The sequence below is a fragment of the Nomascus leucogenys genome, chromosome 16 (genome assembly GCF_006542625.1).
Source record: "Nomascus leucogenys isolate Asia chromosome 16, Asia_NLE_v1, whole genome shotgun sequence".
Classification (NCBI taxonomy): domain Eukaryota; kingdom Metazoa; phylum Chordata; class Mammalia; order Primates; family Hylobatidae; genus Nomascus; species Nomascus leucogenys.
The window spans coordinates 70,420,189-70,447,725 of record NC_044396.1 but is presented as its reverse complement, the minus strand read 5'-3'; the positions used below and the strand labels follow the sequence as shown (position 1 = coordinate 70,447,725).

General features: G+C 39.2%; 1 protein-coding gene across 5 annotated transcripts in view; it reads left to right on the top strand.

Moving 5' to 3' along the window:
• Positions 1-27,537, top strand: part of SAMD12 (sterile alpha motif domain containing 12) — a 446,664-nt gene that overhangs the window by 111,752 nt on the left and 307,375 nt on the right. The window lies entirely within an intron of this gene.

The following is a 27,537-nucleotide window of genomic DNA, read 5'->3' as shown; positions in this document are numbered from 1 at the left end:
ACAGTAATGGGACATTACAAAAGAAACCTCTATAAAACCTGTATAGTTCCCTTTCTGTTTTAAAAAATTATCGTGTTCCCAAACAATTAAATGAAATACCTCCTTGTTTCTCAGAGTGTGATCTGTATCAGAATCACGTGAGATGCTTGTCAGTGAAGGTTCCTGGACCCTAAGCTGAGCCTACTTAGGCAGATTGTGTGTGTGTTTGTGTGTGTGTGTGCATGCATGTGTGTGTGTTTGTGTGTGTGTGTGTGTGTGTGGTGGGGGGTTTGATCACCAAGCTTCTCAGAGATTTTTCTGTAAAGTAAAATTTGAGAACAACTGTTTTAAAAGATTACTGATGATTCTAAAGTATTAGCCCAGCACACATTTGGAAAAGTGGCTTTTCCATTAAAATAAGGGGGGTGCAAAAAGGAAAGAGCGTGTGTATGAGTGTGAACTACTCTAGTGTGCACAGATAACTCTCACCCTCAATATTATCATCTTTAAATATCAAAAGTATGCACAGATAACTGCTACCCTCAATATTTAAATAGCAATAGCAATATTCTTTACTATTATTAAAATCTGTTGTACATTAACTATTACAATGTTATGCTTTAGAGTACAATCATGCTTTATTACACAGACATCACCCTTCCATCAACATTTATAGTCTAAGACAATAGTCAGTGTTGGATATTTAGGACACGTGAAGGACAAAAATCAAATGAAACACTTAAATTATGTGTAAATGTTGAGACAACTTAAAGCTCTTAATGATGTAAAATTTTCATTGGAAAATAATAAACTAATCATAATCTAGACTCCACCATACAAAAGGAATGAAGCAAGGAGTATTATGTGTGTGATGCTCCATTTTGAGTTTTAGGGAAGTAGTGTCCAGGATTTTGGCAAATCATATACATCTACACTTCAGAAGTAGAACCATTTCAGAAACAGAACATATGTGGATGTGTTCATTCCTGCCCACAGAGTCAAAGCCTGTTTCATGAAGACACATATAATTTCTGTTTCTCGGGGAAGTGGTTTATGAAACCCTCAAGCTATTTTGTTGCATTTCTGCTGCCAGCCAGTCAGGCCTGCCCTAATTTCCTGGCCCACCTGTACCTGGTCTGGCCTGTGAGTTTAATCAACTTAGATGTGGCAACTCTTTTGGCTGTGAGTCAGACCTTGAAAGTTAAATAATATTAAATTCTGGAGAGTTGGCCACATCCATTCACATAAGAACTTTTAAGGCTTTGATGTAATTATTTGGCACTTATGGGATATAAACACACACAGAGACACACATTTGACTAGACATGTGATCTTTTTGCCTCTTCAGAATAATCAACTCAGGATCACCCAAGAAAGTGATACATTTCTTTTACCAGGCAATTATTGAACCTTAAGGGAAGAAGGCTAATATTCTTGGTATATTTTTTATCATCCTCTTGCCTCCCAAGTGGCAACTGACTGTCAATATTTAGACTAGAGTGTTATTAAGAATATGAAATGTTATTATAGAGCAGATTTTGTGAGAAATTTGACCCATCACTTCAGTATGATACCAGACTCTCAATCATGTTGTAACATTAAAGTTCCATTTTTAATGTTGCCTAGGCCTGGAATTATGTTCAAAGTTAAAGGATAAAATGAGTTTTGAGAAAACGCATTCATCCTTTTCATATCTCCACCTCTGTCATACTCCGCCTACCTTTTTGACTGCTCATGGGAATTCGGTTGAAAACAAAAGACAGTGCATGTTGATTCAGGTCTTGCTGTGTGCCCAAAACTGCCCCATATTTATGATAATGGAAATAAGCACCCCCTCTGCTGCTCAAACTAAGAAAAATTAATACAAATAAGCAGCAATTATGCAAGTGATATGGAGGTGAGACTGTAAAATGACACGAAGATGTCTTTATCTTCTCAGACATGGAGAAATCATGGGTAATTTGAAAAGACATTAACAAGTTAAGGCTTATTATTAGTTGTGAAAATGGTCACTTCCTAGATGACCAAAAAAGAAACAAAACCAAAAGAAACTTGTGAGAAAAGGCTGCTTTAGTCTTTTGACTCATTAATTTTTTTTATCATACTTTAAGCTCTAGGGTACATGTGCACAACGTGCAGTTGTGTTACATATGTATACATGTGCCATGTTGATGTGCTGCACCAATTAACTCGCCATTACATTCGATATATCTCCTAATGCTATCCCTCCCCCCACCCCCCACCCCACGACAGGCCCTGGTGTATGATGTTCCCCACCCTGTATCCAAGTGTTCTCATTGTTCAATTCCCACCTTTAAGAAAAGGGAGCCGGGCACAGTGGCTCACACCTGTAGTCCCAGCTACTCATGAGGCTGAGGCCGGAAGATCCCTTGAGCCCAGGAGTTCAAGGCTGCAGTGAGCTATGATTGCACCACTGCACCCCAGCATGGTTGACAGAGCGAGACCCTGTCTCAAAAAAAAAAGGAGATTGTACTATCTCTAGGGGTTTGTTCAACCAAACAGTCATCACCTTCCCTTTGAAACACATAATATCTGGCCTTAAAGAGTACTGTCCTCCCTCAGGGTACTGGGGATTGGTTCCAGGAGCCCCGTGTGTACTAAAACCCACACATACTCAAGCCTTGCAGTCATCTGTGCAGAACCCATGTATAGAAAAAGTCAGCATCAGCTCTTCGTAGCCACAGGTTTCACATCCCTCAAATACTGTGTTTTTGACCTGCGTTGGGTTGAAAACGAATCTGCATATAAATGGAGCAGTTTGGCTCAAGGATCAGTTGTACTACTCTCATAAGTTTAGGTCGTTTTTCACCTGTTTTGGGGTCTAGGTCTCTATACAACAGCTAATGTACAATTAACTTTAATCATTATTGATATTGTAGTTCAGAATTCGAATCCCAATTAAGTCTGAGATCTTGGACAAATTACCTAACCTTTCTGAGCCTCAGGGGTTTTTTCCATGTACAAAACAGGAATTATAGGGAGTGAGATGAGGTTATACCATGCTTGGTATCAGGCTTGGTACATAATAAACCCTCAGTATGGGCTTTGTGGTAGATACTGTGTTAAACTTACAAGGAGTTTCTAATCTAGTAATTAATATGGGACATGTATTCAGGTGGTTATAATTTAATACATGGTTAAAGTTCAGAGGAGGGAGAGATCACTCTAACCCAAAATACTTAGAGGAGGATGTGTCATTTCACGTGAGCTTTGAATAAAATGAGTAATATTTAAACAAGTCGGGGAGACTTTCTAGGTGGAGGAAATTGTACAAGCAGAAATGGAAAGGTGGGAAGGCACAAGGTATCAATGAGGTGCTCAGTGTGACTGCATTGTAGAATTCATGAAATGCAGTGACATAAGCCAAGACCGGGAAAAATGAAGTTGGTTGTAGCCAGACTGATTATGTAAGACACAGAATGTCTTATGTTCCAAAGTTTGGTCTATAAGCCATGGAAAATAGATTTTCACTCTAATAATTTGGAAGGGTGCATAACCTGTTTATTTATGACCACCATACCCTCCCATGAGTGACAGTCCTTCTGCCAGACAGCTTCATGATGGCAGACAGTATGTGCCAGTGATCCAGTAGTTGAAGGTTCCTGATCAGCTGTGGACTTCTCCATCACCCAGCCAGTCACACTTTCCACACCAATGTAGTCATCTAGTATGAGAAGCCATTATGTTTGAGGCTAAGTTAAAGGCTAACATGTTCTAAATTGGCTGTGGCTGATTATTTTGTAAATAGTGTCAGCCTAGGAAACTAACAGTGGAATGTGACTCTAGTGCCTGTCAGCCAACGCTGGTGATGGTATCAAATACACATGACTCTTCATGCCTCAAGTCATTTACCAGGTACTTTTTTTTATCCATTTATGGTTTGATAAACTCAGACTAAAAGATTGTGTAACTTTTTGTAGTTCTCGTAAACATTGTTGACATAGTAGGAAGATCACTCTATCCCAGTTTCCCTTTTCCCCATGGAAAATTGGGAATTAGCACCAATACTTGCAAGACAGAAACTGTCAGAAGGGAATGGGCTCCTTCAAAATGGCTCATAGCTTTACCCAAATTAGAATTCATGAGATGTTTTACTCACTGGGGACCAGAGCCAAGTAGTTCTAAGCTCTTAAGTACTCAAGCATAGGAAAATGATTAAGTTATTAGGTTTCATAAATAAGATATCAAAAACTAAAGATAACAGTGCAAAACTATTGGTTAGCAGGTAGATATAACCAAAAGTAGATAAGGAGTTAGGAGTTTAGGAAAAGCAGGCTGCCGACCTTCAAAGCTGGAGCCTGGTCTCTTTCATGTCAGTGCCTCCTGATCCATACTGCTAGGGACCAGTGTTCTGTTAGCAATTAACCGAGACAATGAGTGTGTCCGCAGGTATGGGTACTAAGTTCTGTTAGAGACTAGAGCAATAAGCAAGAGAGCTAACTTTTACTGAAAGGTTCATTTTAGGGATGATTATCATACTGGGATGATAATGGATGATATTATGCCCAGGGCACCAAGGAATACCCAAATTCTGTTCTGGGGCCTGAGGAAGATATTTTAGCAAGTAGAAAATAGGAGGCATCGTAATGCATCACTTTTGGTTGTGACTTCCCCACAAATCCTGATGTGGAGAGTTCTAGTAATTAAGTGAATTCACAGAAAGTATTCTGCTTTTCTAAGCTGGTGGACATATTATAATTACATCGGGTATAGTTACAGAAAGCCCAATTGAACAGTGGCTTAAATGTCTCACAGGATATGAAGCCCAGAGTATGTAGTGCATGACTGACTCACAAATGTACAGTATCTTCAGTGCCACAGGCTCCTTCTCTCTTTCTCCTCTGCCTTCCTTAGCATGTGGCTTTACATTCCCATAGTTTCAGTTCAACTAATCATATTTGCATGTCAAGTTAGAAGAGAGGGGTGAGACCCAAGAGCCAAAGGTGAGTTTCAGAAGAGTCTGCCTGCTTTCCAAACAGTTTTCATGGAAGCCAACCGAACAACTTCACTTCAGTCTCTCAGACCAGAACTCAATCATATGGTTGATTGATAGTTGCAAAGGAGCCTGGGATGTGTACTTTCCATGATACTGCCCTGAAAAAAAAAAAAGAGCTCTGCCCATAAGAAAGGAGAGAATAGATACTAAAGAAGCCAGCAGCACCAATTCCCAATGTGAGTTAAGTCTGAATAACAGCAGAACAAAGTCAGTCCTGAGACTTGCTGAGCTTGTGCTCTTGCTTACGAAAACCCAATCTTGGATTCCATCATGATGCCATCTTATTCCAACTAGTGCCAGATACAGAAGAAGCTGGAACCAGAAACAGAAAGAGGAAGCACACGCATGCCTTTGTATAAGTTTTCTGTGCCTACCTTATCAAGTTATCACAAATTGGGTAGCTTAAAGCAACAGAAATGAATTACCTCACAGTTCTGGAGGCCAGAAGTCCAAAGTCAATGTCTGGCCAGATCATCTTAAAACTTTTAGAAATAGCAAGTCAAAGCCACATCCCCCAGACAGTCACACCAGCTGTGAGAGAATGATTAATAGCCAGGCCCGCTGTGCTTGTGGCTGGACCTTCTAGGGCTACACTATCTCTGGAGGCTCTAGCGGAGAATCTGTCCCTTGCCTCTTCTAGTTCCAGCAGCTGTTGGCCTTCCTTGGCTTGTGGCCATGTGTCTCTGCCCTGTCTTCACTTTGTCTTCTCTTCTGTATGTTTGTGTTTTCTCTTCCTTAGTCTGTCTCAAACCTCTCTATGTCTTTCTTCCATAGAGACACTTGTCATTGGATTTGGGGCCCACCAGGACAATCCAGGATGGTCTCATCATCTGAAGGTCTTTGACTTCATTGTATCAGCAAAGACACTTTTTCTAAGTAAAGGCACATTTGCGGGCTACAGGGATTAAGACATGGGCGTGGCTTTTGGGGGCCACTACTCAACCCACTACATCCTCTGCTAAGCTTGCCAGGTCACCCCAAACCTTTTAGAAGTAGCAAGTCAAAGACACATACCCCAGACTGTCTCACCATCTGTGAGAGAATAATTGACAGCTGGGTCCCCTTGGCAGGACCTTATTGGATTGTTTTGAGGATTAGATGGACCTTGCACTTTATGTATTTATTAAAGAGAATCTATCCATTATTACTGTGTTGCTTTTCTCTTGGCTTCTTTATGATGCCTGGTCTAGGAGAGGAAGTCACAGAGAGGAGTCGGATGTGTTGTTGTGGGCTGAAGAAAGTAGTGCAAAAGTGGTTTGTTAGGTGTTGGCCTTTTCTTCCCACTCAACTGTGGTTTCAGGATACAGGTGATAGTGAATATGAATTTCATAATGTACTGACGGGAAAAGAGGGAAGAGTGAGGGAATAGGGGATGCCTGATTTAAACGAAGCAGGAAATAGGAATAGGGCAAGGAAGTCGTGTGACACAGGCTATTACTAGGGGGCGGTTAACCTACAAAAGCGTTACAAAATTTAGCCTTTGAGATACCTCAAAAAGAGGTTAAATAAGCAGGTTTGAGGTATGACCCCTACTCAATATGGCTGATTTGTAAAATGAGTGTTCTTGTGCCCCTCAGACTCTACAAAATCACCTCTGGCAACCGTTTTGTGATGGGATTAATTTTTCTTTTAGTTCTGCTTTGAGTGTTTATTTTAACTGGATTTCGCCTGGGCAGAGAAAGAGGTGGTGGTTCTAACAGAGGATTGACAGAGAGAATGAGAGATAGAGGAAGAGACCAAGGAGGGAGATGGCGGCAGAGTTGTAATTCCTTCTCCTGACTCCAGGTGGCGCTTGGTTTCTGACCAAGGTTTAGCCTCAAAACACTTTCTCAATTTCCTTAGAAAGGATGAAAGGCAACGTAATCCTGAAGCAAGTGGCCACCTATCTGTGGATTCTTTATGCTTTCAGGACGCATTTCAGCCTCATTTGAAGTTTTCTAGAGGGTCAGAAGGGCTTGGCGGGATGAACCTTAGAAGTGCTCTTACCCGTGAAAAGGGATCCCTGAGCACCGTTCAACTCTTCGTGAATGTTTGTTAAGTGAATGGATGACTCTAATGCCTTTCCACTAAAGAACCTGCCCCATTAAAGACCGATTTCCAGCCCCAGAAATAATCACTTAAGTTTCTTAATTTCTCTTCATAATGCACTACTGGTAGGAGAGCTCATTTTCTAGTATTAAACCAAACTGCAGTGCATGATACATTTCCTTTCACTTGCAAGAAATCCCTACAGACGGCATTAATGGATTTATTTTAAATTGCTGTTTGTAAACTCCAAATAATTATATAAAATTGTTTTTTAATGTTTGCATAATTTTTTCATCATTAAAAGCCACCAAGCTCTTTAATATTGAGGCAGAATCAACCATTGAACATAAAAAATGGTTACCTTGATGTTTTTAATATCTCTGCCTCACACACACAGATATTCTTTCCTCTGCATGGTTATTTATAGTGCTTGTCACGTTAGTGGCTTTTTCTGGCAAATGTATTGTTTTGGTGTGAACTTCCATAAGCGGGGAGAAATCCTTATCCTGAAATTTCCTGGAAGCCAAGCCTAGGTACTTGGCCTGCCGTAGAGAATTGGGCAAAGGTACTATTCTCATTTTGTCATTTGAGAGAACCTTGTTACACTTAGCCATTCCTCCCATTTTCAAAATCATTCTCTGCATAGGCCATAATTCAGTGCTGTAAAAGCCTGCAAAATCTCCTTATTAGGATCAAGGCGTGGTTTTAAGATGTTTTCTTCAAAATTATAGCGGTGGCTGAGGAGTTCAACAGATGTTTGCTTTGAATTTAATTTTACATTTTTATTCATTGAAAAATGTAATGAAAATGTGCTCTTCAATATATCCCAGGTTTGAATCCACTGGAGACTATTAATGCTTTAACTTGCCCTGACTTTTACACAGTTATTAGAAAAAAGATTTTCCTGTCATTTCTATTTCATTAACACCTAACGTAAGATTGTAAGACAGGCTGGCAAATAGTTGTAAATGATTTTTCTTTTTTTGTCTCTGTGAATTAGGACATTCATCAGGGAAACAATATGCAGAAATAAACTAGTAATGCTAATAATATGCATTTGCCTAACATAACCCATGATTTCAAATTTCGTATTCATCAAAACAGTCTTACTGTTCTTATGAATTGATTGGTTTTAATAATAAAAAGATGTTACAAGTTCAAATTTCTATTTATATATTGAACCTAAAAAATTGCTTCTCTCTGTTATAGTAGAGTCCCTGGAGGATATAGTTTTAAAATAGCCTCCTAATAAATACACTAACAAACAGTTAAAAATGTAATCTTACTACAGAAAGTGAGGTCTGTACACCAGCAGCTTGGAAGCTTGTTAGAAATATACAAGCTTGGCCCCCACCCTAGCCCTACTGAATCAGAATCTTCATTTTTCTTTTTTTTTTTTTTGAGACGGAGTCTTGCTCTGTTGCCCAGGGTGGAGTGCAGTGGTGCGATCTCTGCTCACTGCAAGCTCCGCCCCCCGGGTTCACGCCATTCTCCTGCCTCAGCCTCCCCAGTAGCTGGGACTACAGGCGCCCGCCACCACGCCTGGCTAATTTTTTTGTATTTTTAGTAGAGACGGGGTTTCACCGTGTTAGCCAGGATGATCTCAATCTCCTGACCTCATGATCCACCCACCTCGGCCTCCCAAAGTGCTGGGATTACAGGCATGAGCCACCACAGCCCGGCCCAGAATCTGCATTTTAACAGGATCTCAGGTACTCTGTATGCATATTAAAGTTTGAGAACCACTGCTCTGCAGTAAACAATTGAAGTCTCTGCTAATATAGTCTACGGAGTAACCCATCATCATATGTGGTCACATATGGTGAAGGTGCTTTCCAAATGCCACTCAGAGGGCTGATGTCCAAGCTGGAGAGATTCCCAGGCCACATCCACAAAATAATGATATAATAGGTCTCTTGGAGATGAGACATTTTTTAAAATTTCTAATTAATTTATTTTTTAGTTGACAAATTTTTGTATATATTTATGGTATACAGTATGATGTTCTGAAATAAATACACATTGTGGAATGGCTAAATCAAGCTAATTAACATATGTATTACATCACAGACTTATTTCCTGTGGTTAGAACAAATAAAATCTATCCGAGTTTATATATATTTTAGAAGGCTTCCCAGGCAATTGTTATGAACATCTAGTTTTGTGGAAAGCAAGACATTGAGAGAATAAAACAAGACATTGGGATATAAAACTGACAGTTTCTAAAGTTTGGGTGAAGAGAGAATAGGTAAAGGGAAGGTTCACACTGAATACAACAGCTCATGCTAGATTGGCTTGCAAATACCCAGTCCTAGTCAGGGGCCATATGAAGACAAGAGAAAATGGAAATGACAGAAAAAAGTGACTAGAGAGGCATTCTCTCCATTCCACATCTACTGGGTGGCTCTTCCACACAGACCACCATGCCAGGCGTTGCTGGACAATGAGGTGAGTACCCAGATCTTCTGTCCTCTTACACTCTGTAATATACTAGAGGAGACCAGAATGTCAACAACTCTAATCCAAGCAAGAACTAAATACATACAAATATAAGGTAAAATAATTGTATTCTGATCATAGATGAAGGAATAATTGATTATTTATTTATTCGAGACAGTGTCTCCCTCTGTCGCCCAGGCTGGAGTGTAATGGTGCAATCTCAGCTCACTGCAATCTCCGCCTCCTGGGTTCAAGCGATTCTTCTACCTCAGCTTCCTGAGAAGCTGGGACTACAGGCACTTGCCACCACGCCCAGCTAATTTTTGTATTTTTAGTAGAGACAGGGTTTCGATATGGTAACCGGGCTGGCCTTGAACTCCTGACCTCAGGTAATCTGCCTGCCTCAGCCTCCCAAAGTGCTGGGATTACAGGCTGAGCCACTGTGCCTGGCAGGAACAATTGATTTTGATTAAAAGAATCAAGAATGGCTTCACAGGAAGGAACCCATGTCTCTATGTCCTAGGCATGGTTCTAATCACATTTGAGAACAACTGATATGGAAAGAAAAGATGGAAGAGGAGATTCAAGAACAAGTGCAGGCCGGGTGCAGTGGCTCGCACCTATAATCTAATCCCAGCACTTTGGGAGGCCAAGGCGGATGGATTACCTTAGGTCAGGAGTTTGAGACAAGCCTGACCAACATGGAGAAACCCCGAATCTACTAAAAATACAAAATTAGCTGGGTGTAGTGGCACATGCCTGTAATCCCAGCTACTTGGGAGGCTGAGGCAGGAGAATCGCTTGAACCCAGGAGGCAGAGGTTGCAGTGAGCCAAGATCGCGCCATTGCACTCCAGCCTGGGCAACAAGAGTGAAACTCTGCTGTCTCAAAAAAAAAAAAAAAAAAAAAAGTGCAAAACTCAGAGGCATGTATCCTGGGGAACAGATCAACATCTTCTTGCTGTGGGGGGACCATATAGATCAATGTCTACTCTGATGTGGGAAAAGAAGAGGCATGCGGTTAAAGTTGGCATAAAAGGGCACTTTGTTGTCCCGGCATAGAGGACCATGAAGCCATATTAAGGACAGTCTTCTGCAGATGTTGGCTAACCCTGACAACTCTGTTGATTCTTTTGAGGACTAAGAAGTTGGGGAAGTGAGCATCTTTAATTTTTTTCATTACTCAAGGAAAGAGATCCTTGAAGCTCTTGGCCTGCAACTTGGTAATCTTGGAGTCTATGGCCAAGATTTATAAATTATTTGTGCTTTATCCACACTGACTTTTTATTTTTAGCAGCCTCCAGTTTTCCACATTTTTTCTGTAGCCCTGGCTGACTGTGTTCTCCTTGAACACATAGATATATGAAACTATTCTGAAAGCCTACACATGTTCTAGAAATGTAAAACAGTATTAAACAATATCTACTTCACTGAAGCTCCAGATCCACTCTCTGAGATAGGCAGGAGAGGTATTATTACCATGTAACTTTGGCTTGAGGAGGTTATGTGATGTTGTGGACATGTGGCTAATAAGTCTTGGAGCTGGAAATAGGTCAGGTTAATTGCCCTTGCCACGATTTTTTCACTTCCTCTTATTCTTTACAGTAAGTCACTGTTGTAATCATTAGCTCTAGGTAACAATATTTGCTCCTTCTCTCCCTCTGGGCCTGTAGAAGACTGAACTTTCTGTTCAGTCTGGTTGGGTGGTTCTGGCAAATGAGATATGATGTGTGTCACACTCAGGCTGGAGCAGTCAATTACCAGTTTGAGACCAAGTACCCCCTTTCTCTATTTGTGTTCATTATGGAAGCCCATGTTAGGATGAGCCTCTGGCAGTCTAAGTCCCCAGTGACTATGATAAATTGAGCCTCTATACTGGACATGTAGTGTCAGCAGGAAGTAAACTTGGGTTAAGTCATACAGATGTGGGGGTTGTTCATTACTGCAGCAGAACCTAGCCTATTCTGACAGATAATAGCCTCTATCAAATTTCTATCTAGATAAGCCAGCATGTATTCACTGGAGAGGGCAGGGAGTATAAAGTGAACTTGGTGGGGAGATAAAGCATATATGGAAAATACTTCATAGCACAAGACACTATACTGTCTGAGGAAAGGTTCTGTGTTTTGACTGTCCTCTAGGTCTATCTACCATTTCTATGATATATGTCACACCTAATAGGTGCCATGTCGGTATTTGTTAGGTGAATGAATAAACATATACTTTTATTTTAATGTAAACTCTATATGTTCTTTCCATCAAGACATATCTCGGCAATATCATTTTTCCTAATCATTTCTATTAATTTTCATATTTTCTGTGCTATACACCATAAGCCATGAAAATTCTAGGTGTGAACACTGACCTTTTCCAGGAATTTAGTTTGGGTAAAGTATATCTGCATTGTTATTAAACAGCTAGCATCATAGATTTTAGAGGAAGAAGAAAGGGGTGCAGTCGTGACATTGTTAGAAATTCAGAGCAGTGATTTCCCATTCTGATTTGGTGATATGCCTGGAGCTATCTACATACCTCTAGCAGTGTTGCGAGGTAATAAATGCTACAGGCGTAACATGCCAACAAGCAGATCTTAAATAAAATATATTTGTGTATGTTAAGTTTTTTATTTTATATTTCGTTGCAAACACAATCTCATTCTTCTCTATATTTTTTTATACCATAATAATGGACCTGTCTTCAAGGGAACAGCGTCTCATTGTGTAAAGAAGACCCTTAAACAGACTGTTTTCTGTGACTCCGCGGTCATTGAAAAGATTAAATGGGTTGCAAAACACCGTCTTTAAAAGTGAAGGTAAATTTGTCTCAGCTGGAATCAGAAGCCAGCTGGGCCTAAGAATGGTGTCTATGTCTACATTAGCATATCCTGATATAACACATGCCTTGACTTGTTTCAGTTCGTTGATTATCTGCTTCCTGTTCTTCTGTTTAATTAGTCCTGTGTTGTTTCATTCTTTCCACTTCCTAACTTTCTTCCTTTCTTTCATATTCTCCATCTGTTTCTGCCTTTGAAAATTTCATTTTGGTTTTTAAGTTTAATTGATGTCTCCTCTGACATTTCAGATTTCATTAGCATTTCTTACCAGATTTGTTACATTCAGTTTAGCCATTTTTACATGTCAGAAAACTTCTAAATCTCTGATTAAGTGTATTCATCCTCAAAATGGCATCTATTTTTAAAAAAAGTAAATAAATGTTCTCAAATGCTGGTGTTCTTTTTTTTTCTTCCACCCACCCCCCCCCCCCCCGCAACTTAAGTTATTTTAGATTCCAGGGGTACATGTGCAGGTATGTTACATTGGTAAATTGTGTGTCACTGGGGTTTGGTGTACAAATGACTTTGTCACCCAGGTAGTGAGCATAGTACCCTATAAGTGACTTCCCCCTCCTCCCACACTCCCCTGTCAAGTCGGCCCTGGTGTCTGTTATTCTAATCTTTGTATCCATGTGTACTCAACGTTTAGCTCCCACTTATAAGTGAGAACATGAGGCATTTGGTTTTCTATTCCTGCATTAATTCACTTAGGATAATGACCTGAAGCTGCATTCATGTTACTGCAAAGAACATTGTTTCGTTTTTTATGGCTGCATAGTATTCTGTGGTGTATATGTACCACATTTTCTTTATCCAGTCCACCATTGATGGGCATCTAGGTTGATTCCTTGTCTTTGCTATTGTGAACAGTGCTGTGATGCACATAGGGATGCATGTGTATTTTTGGTAGAATGATTTATATTCTTTTGGGTACACACCCAACAAGGGGATTGCTGGGTCCAGTGGTAGTTCTGTTTATAAGTTCTTTCAGAAATCTCCAGATTGCTTTCTACAGTGGCTGAACTAATTTACATTCCCACCAGCTGCGTGTAAGTGTTCCCTTTTCTCTGCAATGTCTCCAACATCTGTTATTTTTTGACTTTTTAGTAATAGCCGTTCTGACTAGTGTGAGATGGTATCTCATTGTTTTGATTTACATTTCTCTAATGATTAGTGGTGTTGAACATTTTTTCATATGCTTGTTGGCTATATATATCTTCTTTTGAGAAGTGTGTGTTCATGTCCTCTGCCCATTTTTTTTAATGGAGTCATTTGTGTTTTTTTTTGGCTTGTAAATTTGTTTAAGTTCCTTATAAACTCTGGATATTACACTTCTGTCAGATGCATAGTTTGCGGTATTTTCTCCCATTCTGTAGGTTTTCTGTTTGCTCTGTTGATTGTTTCTTTTGCTGTGCAGAAAATCTTTAATTAGGTCCCACTTGTCTGTTTTTGTTTTTGTTGGAATTGCTTTTGGAGACTTTGTCATGAAATCTTTGCCAAGGCCTATGTCCAGAATGGTGTTTTCTAGGTTTTCTTCTAGGGTTTTTATAGTTTTAAGTTTTATATTTATGCCTTTATCTTCAGTTGATTTTTGTATGTGATGAAAGAAAGGGTTCCAGTTTCAATCTTTGGTATATGGCTATCCATTTACCCCAGCACCATTTATTGAATAGGGAGTCCTTTCTCCATTGCTTGTTATTGTTGACTTTGTCGAAGATTAGATGGTTGCAGGTATGCAGCTTTATTTCTGGGTTCACTAACATGTTCCACTGGTCTCTGTGTCTGTTTTTATGCCAGTACCATGCTATTTTGGTTTCTGTAGCCTTGTAGTATAGTTTGAAGTCAGGTAGTGTGATGCCTTCAGCTTTGTTCTTTTTGCTTAGGATTGCTTTAGCTACTTAGGCCATTATAGGTTATTATTTCGTTCCATATGAATTTTAGAATATTTTTTCTAATTCTGTGAAAAATGACATTGGTAGTTTGATAGGAATATCATTGAATCCGTAAATTGCCTTGGGCAATATGGCCATTATAATATATAGATTATTCCTATCCATGAGCATGGAATGTTTTTCCATTTGTTTGTGTCTGATTTCTTTCAGCAGTGTTTTGTCATTCTTATTATAGAGATCTTTGACCTTCCTGGTTAGCTATATTCCTAGGTATTTTATTGTTTTAATGACTGTTGTGAATGGGATTGCATTCTTGATTTGGGTCTTAAATACTTGTGATTCTTATAAACAGAATTCTATACTCTTAAACCCCAAGTAGATGGGCTTGATATTATAAATTGTATTATTTCAAAACATAATTTCAAAAAGATTAATATTAGTAACACATTAGCCAACATTTAATGAGCACCTAAATGTGTCAGGCACTTTCCTAAATTCTTTCTCTATATTGTCTCATTTAATCCTTACTAAAACCCTGAGAGGTAAGTACTGTTATTATCCCCATTTTACAGTTGAGGAAACTGTGATATAAGGAAATATCAGTCAGTAACCGTGGAGTTCATCCAGGCAGCAAGATCAAGGTCCCCATTCGCTGAACAAAAAATTAGAGAAATTAAAGAGATAAGGTAAAACAAAACAAAAACACCTACATGAATTAGGTGACGATTAATTATCTTCCTGTAATATCAAAATGCATTAGTTAGCCAGTTTTCGACTAGTTATCACATACATATTTATTTATTAGCTGAAGTGATTATGTAAAAATCACACCCAGCTGAACTTGGAAGAAAAGAGATGTTCGACAGGGTCAATATATTTGGAATTGTTTTTTAGACTGGGAGAGAAAGTGAATGCCATGATGTCCTACTTCCTCAAAGCTTTGGAATTTGGGCTTCTGAGACTCATGTGCTGTGGCTTGCTTAATGTCCAAGATTCAAGTCAGTCCTGTTTTGACAGGGGCATATGTCCCATGACAGTCTAATGACTTCAGTTGACACAATTGCTTCTCTTCCAGTTTCATACATTACTGCCTAAGCTCACCCTACATTTTTTAACACCTTCCACTAGTGAGAATAGTGATGGCAACTAACCTTTCCTGAAAACTTACTCTGTGTCACACACTTGCGTCATGCTCTTTATGGGCACTTTTTCATGTGATTCTTGTAAGTACTCTATAATATACAGACTGTCATATCCTCAGACTATAGATAGGGAAGCTGAGCTTAGGGAAGTTTATGAAACTTGCTTATGGTGACACAGGTGAGAGATGCAGAACTGGGTAACCCCTGTTTTCACCACGTTATTTGGGGTAGATGGAAGACATTCATTCATCAGATTTTTATTATACTATGCTTTGTGTGGGACACTATGCTGAGGACTCAGAGGAAGAAAATGGTTTTTGTCCTCACAAATTTGTAGAATAGATAGACATGTACACAAAGAATTAGAAGATAAGGACATGAAGGGTGTTGGGGAAGCACAACAGAAGGACTGACCAACTCCTTGAGAAACTAGGAAGAATCAAGACATTTAATGATTAATCAGTAATAAGTAGTAATTAACTAGACAAATAAGAGAAAGGTGTTTGGGACTGAGGGAGCACTGTGTACAGAGGCACGATGTCCTTCATTGATTAATTCAGCAAATATTTTTTAGTACATATTTCAGTGAAGACACTAGGGAATGCCCTTATGGACTCTATATTCCAAACATGTAACAGCACTTAATGTAATTTCATGAAATGCATGCCACATTTAGCACATAACTACTGCTAGTGTTTGTAAAGTGAAGACAGGTGAAGCTGTTGTATATATTTTCCTGTTGCTGCTATAACAAATTGCCACACACATAGTGGATAAAAACAACACAAATTTATATCTTGTAGTTATAGACACCAGAAGTCCAAAATGGTCTTACAGACTAAAATCAAGGGGTTGAGAAGGCTACATTCCTTCTAGAGGCTCTGGAGAAAAATTGACTGCTTTGTCTCTTCCAGCTGCTGAAGGACACTTCTATTATTTGGCTTGTGGCCCCTTCCACATCTTCAAAGCCAGCAACATGGCATCTTCAGATCTCTCCTGCTCTGATACTCCTGTCTCCTTCTTATAAGGACCCTTGTGCTCATGTTACCAAGCAATCAGTGAGCTCCCTGCCCAATACACTTAGAGGCCAATACAATACCATGGCACCAGCTTTTGAGAAGAGAAAAGCTTTATTGTGAGTAGTTGGCAAGGAGACAGGAGAAAATACTCAAATCTGTCTCCTTGAGCTGAAGGCTAGGGTTGGTTTTATTATAGGCATAGGATAGTGAGGCATGATCTGACTGGTTCCTGCCATCGGGTGATGCCAGGGTTCAGTCTGATTAGATCCTGGATCCTGCCATGTGGTGTCCACCTACTATTTCAGTCCTTCTTCCTTGGTCTGAGTGTTCCACCCAAGGTTGCACACCTGGTTCATCTGGGCATGTTCAGGTTATGTGACCTTCAACTTGTGGGTCTGTGGCAACTGAAAGCAATTCACAATTTTGTCATGTAAGAGATGAACCAGAATGATCTGATGCAGCTACAATCACACTGGACATGCACAGATAATCCAGGATAATCATCCCTCCACCTTGATCACATTTGCAAAGTCCTTATTGCTCTGGAAGGCAACACATTCATAGATTTTAAGGGATAGAACATGGATATTTTTGAGCGACTGTTACTCTGCCTATCACAGCTATAAAGAGAGGTAGACGCAGATGATGAGCTTCCTTAATTTATGAGGACCTGGGCTTTATTTAACAGAATCATGAGAAATGAGCAGAAGCAAAAGTAGGCCAGTAAAAGGAAAGAATGTTTAGAGTTTTGTGCTGGTGAGAGCTGATGAGGTCTGAATAAGGCAGTATGCAGTAGGAGTAATAGACTTGGGAGAAATTTAGCACATATGGCACTTGGCAGTTAACTGGATAAGTGGATGAATAAGAGGGAGAATTCAAGGGTGACCCTGAAGTTTTTCATATGGTCAGCTGGGAAGAAAATGTTCTTAATTTTTGGCTTAAAATAATGTTTTCTGAACTGTTTTGGTGTCAGCATAAATATTCATGCAAGTACAACATTAATTGTATTGACTTCTAACAAATCACTGGTTTTAGGCCATCCGGCTGGTTATTCATGTCCTCTGTTTCATATTTTTTTTTTCTCTGTTGTAGGCTATTATTTGATATACTGGGTATGTAGCAGACAGAGATGCCTTCTCTGGTAAATAGCATTTTAGTGTAGTATCTTTGATTGGATATTTTAAGGTATGATAATGCTTGACACACATCACTTTTTCTGGCTCTTAATACATTAAGGGAAGTAATTTTTATAAGCACTTAAAACAACAGTAGAATATTAGCTTTCATGTATGGTTTATATATCGTAATTTGAACATACTAGGCTCTGAAGAGCTCGCCAGAATCGGTTAATTCAGAATATTTTTTAAGTTCCCTCTTTATGTCCAGTATCATTTTACATACTTTTGTTAGGTAAGAAAGAGATATGTTTCTCTTCTTAAATAACTGGGGGATATACTGGGCCCATTGTAATAATACAAATGACATAGCTGAAGAGATATACAAAAAGTATTAGTCATCTATGAATAGATGTGAAACAGCAGAGAGAGCATGGCAGCAAATGGAGATAGCATGAGCCAACAAATGGCTTGTTCAAATGAATGAATCCCCCATCACTACCATATCGAGTAACTTTTATCCCTTCTAACTTAATTTAAATATCTATTAAATTCTTATGTTACACTTTATTTGTACAGCCTAAGAATATGTGCAATGCATGTATCTGTCAACTTGTATTCAGCATATATAAAGAAGTCAACAAATCAATTTTTTAAAAGTAGAAACAACCAATTTTTTTTAATTGGCAAATATTCAAATGGACACTTCTAAAAAGAAGGTATTGAAATGGCCAATAGGTGTATGAAAATGTGCTCAACGTCATTAGTCCCCAGGAAAATGCAGATCAGAATCACAATGAAATACTGCTTGATACAAACTAGTATGACTTAAAATTAAAAAAAAAAAAAAAGGCAACACCAATATCAGTGATGTGGAGCAACCAGAACTTCATACATTGCAAGTGAGAATGTCAAATGATACAACCACTTTGGAAAACTTGGGAGTTCCTCAAACTTAAACACACAGTAGATCGAACTTTATAGATACTTGCCAAGTGACTCAGCGATTCTACCGCTAAGTATTTCTAAGAGAAATAAAAATATCCACACAAAGACTTGTACGTGAATATTCACAGCCACTTTCTTCATAATGCTCCCAAAATGTAAACAACTCATATCTATCGATAAGAGAATGGATCAACAAATTGTGGTGTATTTATACAATGGGCTTCTCTACAGCTTAAAAGGGAAAAGATTAGTTATATACACAACAACATGATTGATTCTCATACACATTTTGTTGAGTGAAGGAGGCCAGACACATGCACGTATTTACTGCATGATTCCATTTATATGATGTATAAAAACAAGCAAAGCCACTCTATAATGATAGAAAATAAAATAGAAGTTACTATGAGGGATAGGGATCATTAGAAGAAATAAGGCAACTCCTCAGGGGGATGGAGATGTTTTATATTTGATTAGGGTATTGGTTACATAGGAGAAAACACTTAGGATCTATACATTTTACTCTAGGTAAATTTTACCTAAAAATAAAAATACTGTGTTAGATAACCAAGAATGCAATGATGAATAAAATAGATGAAGTGCCTGTCTCCGTGAATTTTTTAGTTGAATGGGTAAGAAAGTCATTAAATAAGAAATCACTTGTGGCATGAGTCTTACGATGCCACAGATGGATAAAGCGAGGGGAAACACCTAAGGGATGTTAGACCTCCTGAGAGAGGTGGCATTTAAGCAGATTCTTTCAAGATGAGGAAGAATGACTTAGATGAAAGAGCAAAGAGGGAAAAAGTTTCCTAAGGATTTGGAAAGTGAGAAAGAACTCACTTTCTTCAAGGAGCTGAAGAAGTCCAGTATAACTGGAGCACAGGCCAGGAAGAATGACAGAGATGATGCATTGGACAGGTGGACAGGTGCCAGTCTGGGAATAGTCATGTTCATTCCATTAAGGGCTTCCCAAGCACTGGGAAGACAGTGCTTGATTTTACTTTGTAGAATTATATAACTGGTGTAGCAGAGCTGCTTGCCAGCATTCCATCAGGGTTCTTTTTTTTTCCCCTTCTTTAATTGTAATGAAATTTTTAGCTGGACATAGCAACGCAAAGAAAAGGCTTCATTTCCCAGCCTAACTTGCAGCTCTGTGTAACCATGCAGATAAACTCTGGCCAAGAGGATGCAGATGAAGGTGTTCTTTGGCAACTTCTGGAGGCCTTCTCTAGGAGAGAACTGGCGTATGCCCATTTTCTTCTTTATTTCCTGCTTCTTCCTTCTTCCAGAAACTTAGATGTGGTCTTGGGCCTTGAAGATGCTGGTCACACCTGAGGTCAGTTCCTTTGGACTTCATGGAAAGGAATTGATGTGGTATTCCTGAGATGTGAGAGGGAGAAAGAGAAGAGAAGAAAAAATTACTTTTGGATTTTTTGTTGTTGTTGTTGTTACTCTTAGCTGAACCTAATCCTAACTAACATGGTCAGATTTGCATTTTTAAATGGCTATCCTAGCCTTATTTTTATCGCTGAACACAAAAACTTTATTCACATTTCCATGATATTTTTCTTTCTCTTTTCTTTGTCCTTAGGGATGATGATAAAAATGAAGCAATCCTTCATCAACACGAATAACACTTGGTAGTTTTCACTTTCAATTCCTGCTAGTGGCTGGTTTGAAGTATAGGAAAATGATAGACATGACCCACTATTATAAACTAATTGCCAACAATATGGGAACCACATCTCAATAAATAGGTTCCCTCCCTTTTAACTTGTATTGAGAAAAATTGACTAGCATCTTAAATAGGAAAGTTACGTGACTCTCATATCTAAACAGCTGAAAAATATTACCATATGATAATGATTTGCTACATCAACAGTATCAGACTTCTTATTTTTTGAATGCCGTGATAGTAAGAACTTAACAAATTTTACTCATTAAAGACCTTTCCTATCTGCCTTTTTCTATAGGCAGGGGCTGTGCAGAGAAGTGGTATGTAAAGAGGATCATTCCTCCCTCATATTAATCTGAATTTTCTAGGATGTTTCAGGAGAGCAGAGCTGCTTCCTTTCCTTTTTTGTACCCCCCACCCCAGAGTCCACCAGGATCTCAATATCCTAGTAATAACGAATAATTTGTGTAGTTGTTTTGAACAATTAAATCATGCTACTTCCTTTCGGTGTATTAAACAAAAGAAAAAGCCAACATAAGAAGCACAATAAAACAGAAGCCATTATAACAACTGGGCTTAGAACAGAAAGACATTATGAGCTAAAAATGTTTTAAATTAGTTTTTAATGTGAAAATTGGAGGCATTATAAATCCATCACATGAACAGGATTGTAATTTCCAGTCAACATAAAAAACATCCTGATAGGAAGGATTTTAAAGCACCGGAAGAGGCTACTGAAAGAAATTTATCAAGGTGGTTTCTCTAGAGATCTTTAAAGGGGGAAGAAGCTTATCTATTTTAGTTTGTTTAGAGGAAACTTAGGAGGACACTAGAGGCTGAAATTCTTGGCATTTGAAGATTCCTTCTACTAGAATATGTTTAAAGTTGCTTACAAAGGGAATAACTTCATGACCTCAGATTAGGCAAAAATTCCTGAAACAAAGCACAAAAATGACTAACCACAAGAAAAAATGATAAAGTAGATGTATTAAAATTAAAAGCTTCTGATCATCAGAAGACATGGCAGAATAAAAAGGCAAGCCACAGGCTAGCTGAAGATATTTGCAATACATAAATCCAACAAAGACTTATAGCCAGAGTATATAAAGAAGTTCTATAAATCAGTGAGAAAAAAGACAAACCCCCCTATTAAGAATGGTCAAAAGATTTGAACAGGCACTTCACAAAAGGGGAGTATTGAAATGGCCAGTAAACACATAATCATTACTTATCACAGAAAAGCATATTAAAAACAGAAAAAGATACCACAACCTCCTCCCCAGAATGTCTATATGCAAACAAATGCCAATACCAGGGTTTGACCAGAACCAACTGGAACTTTCACACATTTTTGCTAAAGTGTAAACTGGTACAACCTCTTCAGAAAACTGTTTGACAAGATTTTTGTTTTTGTTTTTATACAGTTAAACACTTACCTTATGACTAAGCATTCTGCTCCTGGGTATTTACCCAAGAGAAATGAAAATGTATCCAGACAAAGACTTGTACAAGAATGTCACAGCAGCTTTACTCAAAATACCTACAAACTAGAAACAACCCAGGTGTCCACCAATAGGAGAAGGGAGGAAAAAACTAAAACCAACTTTGGTGTAGTCTCTGCACAGTAAGAATGAATTACTCGTGCATGTAACAACATGGAGGTTGTGCAGAACAAAAGGAGCCAGACACAGAAGACTGTATACTGTATCATCCCATTTTTGTAAGATTCAACAGAAGGCAAAAACTAAGAGAGGTACCAGAATAGCAGTTACCCTGGAAATGAGGGTTGGTGGGAGGGGATTGGGTGCCAAGAAACATGAGGGGAAACCTTCTGGGATGATGGAATTTCCCAAGGTCTTGATGGAGGTTGTGATTGCATGGTGTATACATATGCAAAATATTATTGCACTGTACCTTTAAAGATTAGTGCACCTTCCTGCACCTCAAAAAAGTAAAAGCAATAATAAATTAAAATAAATTGTATACGGTGGTTCTGAGTCTTTTTGGAGTGTTGTCCAGTATTTGCATTAGACATACTCTGTAAAACATTTTTCTTTGAGCCCTTCAGATGATGCAACTTGTCATTTGAAAAAAATAGTAAAATTAATGAATGGGTGGGGTGTACACAATACATGTCTTATTAACTATGTCCCAAAGAACAAAACGTGTTTGGGGTAAGGCTCATCATTATTGATAATGGTTATAAACCCACATTTGATAGTCTTAATTTTTTTTTTTTTTTACTCCTGTACTAACTGGGTGTCTGTGAATCCAGAGACCTACTTTGACATACTTATGGAAGTAAGCATACTTCCATTTAGATTCATTAGCTGTATGTCGTACTGCACAGTGAATATGTTGCTGTTGTGGGGTAACAATGGATTGTATTAATTATATATCGCTGGTGAAATTAATCAGATTGCAGGAATTGAAAATCATAGTGAATTTTGTTAGTCTGTTTTTCAAGTTATGAAGCCATGATTTGTCCAGCCATGCTGGACCATATTGTGATCGAGAGAAAAGTGGACCTAGAATAGAAAGGATTGAGGTCAAATCCCAATTCTGTCGTGCATTATCTATGAGCAAGTTACTTTTCATCCCTGAGTTCCATTTTCCTTTTCTCTAAGAAGGGACCAATAATCCCTAACTCAAGAGGTCATTTGGGAAACTGAAACAAAAGAATATTTGTGAAAGCGCTTAGCACAAAGCATAATACTTATTAGGTTAAAGGCTCAATAAAACTGCAGTCCTTCCTCTCAGTCCTTTCAGAAGCAACATGAGGCATCCAGATGTGGATTTCTTCTTTGTGCTAAACCACTATGTTACTGGCCACTCTAGCCTAAGTAGCAGAAGCCTGGACTGCTTTAAACCTTATATGACTAGGGGAACTCTGAAATAATGAAGGTATCTGATGTACATTCGGTGTGGCCTGGCTTCTCTTAGCCCTTCCTGGTCCTGGTCTTTGCTTACTCATTAAACTTAGTGTGGCTTCCCCGAACTCCTTTCAAAGCTTACAGTCATTTCCCAGAGGAGCTTAGTGCTCAAGTCTTATATTATGTGCCACATATAACACAATTGTATAAAATTGCTGGAAAACAACAACAAAAACCTATAGCCACTGACACCCTAAGGTGGTGGAATGGGCTGCCTTGGTGGGAAAGCTGACCATGTCCTAGCCCCACCCTAGGTCCTTTACGAACACTTGTGCTGGGGATTCTGTTTGCCCCACCTAGAGCCACTCTACACCCGTCTTTGCCCTACTTGGACCCTGGTAAGACCATGTCACCCACACTCCCCTGCCCTCTGACTTCTTATTGGGAAACAACAGCATGGGCAGGAGGAGAAAGAGGTTGGAATATTTATTCCCCTTACTCCACCTCTGTTGGGCTGGGGTTTGACGGTGGCTGTGTTCTGCTACCTGTGGCCATGGGTCCTGTCGGAGGGCACCTCTGCTCCAGCCATGCCTCTCTCAGAGCCTTGCTCTTCGGGCCTAGATGGGCTGTCTGCCTCCTACCATTGCTAGCACAGAGGTGCTTCACCTCCCCTTGTTGCTTTCCTTAAGCCTTACTGTACCTTGATCAATACTGCCTACTGTATTAATTTTTTACATTGCTATAGCAAATTACCACAAATTCTGTTGCTTAAACCAACACTAATTTGTTATAATATAGTTCTGTGTGCATTAAGTCCAACATGGGTCTCCTTGGGCTAAAATCAAGGTGTCAGCAGGGCCACTTTCTTTTCTGGAGGCTCTGGAAGGAATCTGTTTTCTTGCCTTCTCTAGTTTCTAGAGAATGCGTGCATTCCTTGGCTCCTGGCTTCCATCTTCAAAGCCAGCAATAGCAGGTTAAGCCTTCACGTCACAGCTTTCTGACCCCATCTTTTGCTACTCTTTTTTTTTTCAGATGGATTTTCTCTCTGTCACCCAGACTGCAGTGCAGTGGTGCGATCTCGGCTCACTGCAAGCTCTACCTCCCGGGTTCAAGCCATTCTCCTGCCTCAGCCTCCTGAGTAGCTGGGACTACGGGTGCCCACCACCACGCCCGGCTAATTTTTTTGTATTTTTAGTAGAGACGGAGTTTCACTGTGTTAGCCAGGATGGTCTTGATCTCCTGACCTCGTGATCCACCTGCCTCGGCCTCCCAAAGTGCTGGGATTACAGGCGTGAGCCACCGCGCCCAGCCTACTCTCTTCTTTTAAGTTTGGGCCTCCCTGATAACAGGAGAATTCCTTCATCTTGAGGTCCTTAATCTTAATCATGCCAGCAAAGTTCCTTTTGCCATGCAAAATAACATTCCCAGGTTAGAGGGTTAAGGATATTAACATTTTGGGGGGCCATTCTGTTAACTACCTTCGTGAAATTCTCGTGTACCTCATTGTGCCATTTGCTTCCTGCCAGGACCCTGACTGATACAACATTGTTCGATTCCATCCCATAGTAACTGTGATATGTGTTATTTCACACATGAGGAAATTGAGGATAAAAACCAGTCAGCTGTGTTTGGATTTATCATACCAATATTGAGTAATTGTAATGATTTGGTTAGTTTTTTTTAGTATTATTATTCCCTTTTATCCTCAAACACTACTCTTAGTTCCCTATTCTTCATCGAAATCCATATTCTTGAAATCAGAAAATTCAAAATTATTTATGGATTTCAGCTGCTAGAACTGCCTGTAACATTCTTTAAATGTTGCTAGCTCAAGGCAAAATTATTTAATTTATAATATGCATATATATGCATTTTGCCAATCGACTTCTATAGCACAAACGTCATAGTCCAGAATGAAGTTTATAGAAAGAAAAAGGATTAAGAGGAAAGAGAAAATCTCTATCAAGAACTTTCTTTTTTTTAATTTAATTTTATTATTATACTTTAGGTTTTAGGGTACATGTGCATAATGTGCAGGTTCGTTACATATGTATCCATGTGCCATGTTGGTGTGCTGCACCCATTAACTCGTCATTTAGCATTAGGTATATCTCCTAATGCTGTCCCTCCCCCCTCCCTCCACCCCACAACAGTCCCCGGAGTGTGATGTTCCCCTTCCTGTGTCCGTGAGTTCTCATTGTTCAATTCCCACCTATGAGTGAGAACATGCAGTGTTTGCTTTTTTGTCCTTGTGATAGTTTACTGAGAATGATGGTTTCCAGTTTCATCCATGTCCCTACAAAGGACATGAACTCATCATTTCTTATGGCTGCATAGTATTCCATGGTGTATATGTGCCACATTTTCTTAATCCAGTCTATCGTTGTTGGACATTTGGGTTGGTTCCAAGTCTTTGCTATTGTGAATAGTGCCGCAATAAACATACGTGTGCATGTGTCTTTATAGCAGCATGATTTATAGTCCTTTGGGTATATACCCAGTAATGGGATGGCTGGGTCAAATGGTATTTCTAGTTCTAGGTCCCTGAGGAATCACCACACTGACTTCCACAGTGGTTGAACTAGTTTACAGTCCCACCAACAGTGTAAAAGTGTTCCTATTTCTCCACATCCTCTCCAGCACCTGTTGTTTCCTGACTTTTTAATGATGGCCATTCTAACTGGTGTGAGATGGTATCTCATTGTGGTTTTGATTTGCATTTCTCTGATAGCCAGTGATGATGAGCATTTTTTCATGTGTTTTTTGGCTGCATAAATGTCTTCTTTTGAGAAGTGTCTGTTCATGTCCTTCGCCCACTTGTTGATGGGGTTGTTTGTTTTTTTCTTGTAAACTTGTTTGAGTTCATTGTAGATTCTGGATATTAGCCCTTTGTCAGATGAGTAGGTTGCAAAAATTTTCTCCCATTCTGTAGGTTGCCTGTTCACTCTGATGGTAGTTTCTTTTGCTGTGCAGAAGCTCTTTAGTTTAATTAGATCCCATTTGTCAATTTTGGCTTTTGTTGCCATTGCTTTTGGTGTTTTAGACATGAAGTCCTTGCCCGTGCCTATGTCCTGAATGGTATTGCCTAGGTTTTCTTCTAGGGTTTTTATGGTTTTAGGTCTAACATGTAAGTCTTTAATCCATCTTGAATTAATTTTTGTATAAGGTGTAAGGAAGAGATCCAATTTCAGCTTTCTACATATGGCTAGCCAGTTTTCCCAGCACCATTTATTAAATAGGGAATCCTTTCCCCATTGCTTGTTTTTGTCAGGTTTGTCAAAGATCAGATAGTTGTAGATATGCAGCATTATTTCTGAGGGCTCTGTTCTGTTCCATTGATCTATTGTGGTACCAGTACCATGCTGTTTTGGTTACCGTACCCTTGTAGTATAGTTTGAAGTCAGGTAGCGTGATGCCTCCAGCTTTGCTCTTTTGGCTTAGGATTGACTTGGTGATGCAGGCTCTTTTTTGGTTCCATATGAACTTTAAAGTAGTTTTTTCCAATTCTGTGAAGAAAGTCATTGGTAGCTTGATGGGGATGGCATTGAATCTATAAATTACCTTGGGCAGTATGGCCATTTTCACGATACTGATTCTTCCAACCCATGAGCATGGAATGTTCTTCCATTTGTTTGTATCCTCTTTTATTTCATTGAGCAGTGGTTTGTAGTTCTCCTTGAAGAGGTCCTTCACATCCCTTGTCAGTTGGATTCCTAGGTATTTTATTCTCTTTGAAGCAATTGTGAATGGGAGTTCACTCATGATTTGGCTCTCTGTTTGTCTGTGATTGGTGTACAAGAATGCTTCTGATTTTTGAACATTGATTTTGTATCCTGAGACTTTGCTGAAGTTGCTAATCAGCTTAAGGAGATATTGGGCTGAGACAATGGGGTTTTCTAGATATACAATCATGTCATCTGCAAACAGGGACAATTCGACTTCCTCTTTTCCTAATTGAATACCCTTTATTTCCTTCTCCTGCCTGATTGCCCTGGCCAGAACTTCCAGCACTATGTTGAATAGGAGTGGTGAGAGAGGGCATCCCTGTCTTGTGCCAGTTTTCAAAGGGAATGCTTCCAGTTTTTGCCTATTCAGTATGATATTGGCTGTGGGTTTGTCATAGATAGCTCTTATTATTTTGAGATACGTCCCATCAATACCTAATTTATTGAGAGTTTTTAGCATTAAAGGTTGTTGAATTTTGTCAAAGGCCTTTTCTGCATCTATTGAGATAATCATGTGGTTTTTGTCTTTGGTTCTGTTTATATGCTGAATTACGTTTATTGATTTGCGTATGTTGAACCAGCCTTGCATCCCAGGGATGAAGCCCACTTGGTCATGGTGGATAAGCTTTTTGATGTGCTGCTGGATTTGGTTTGCCAGTATTTTATTGAGGATTTTTGCATCAATGTTCATCAAGGATATTGGTCTGAAATTCTCTTTTTTGGTTGTGTCTCTGCCAGGCTTTGGTATCAGGACGATGCTGGCCTCATAAAATGTGTTAGGGAGGATTCCCTCTTTTTCTATCGATTGGAATAGTTTCAGAAGGAATGGTACCAGTTCCTCCTTGTACCT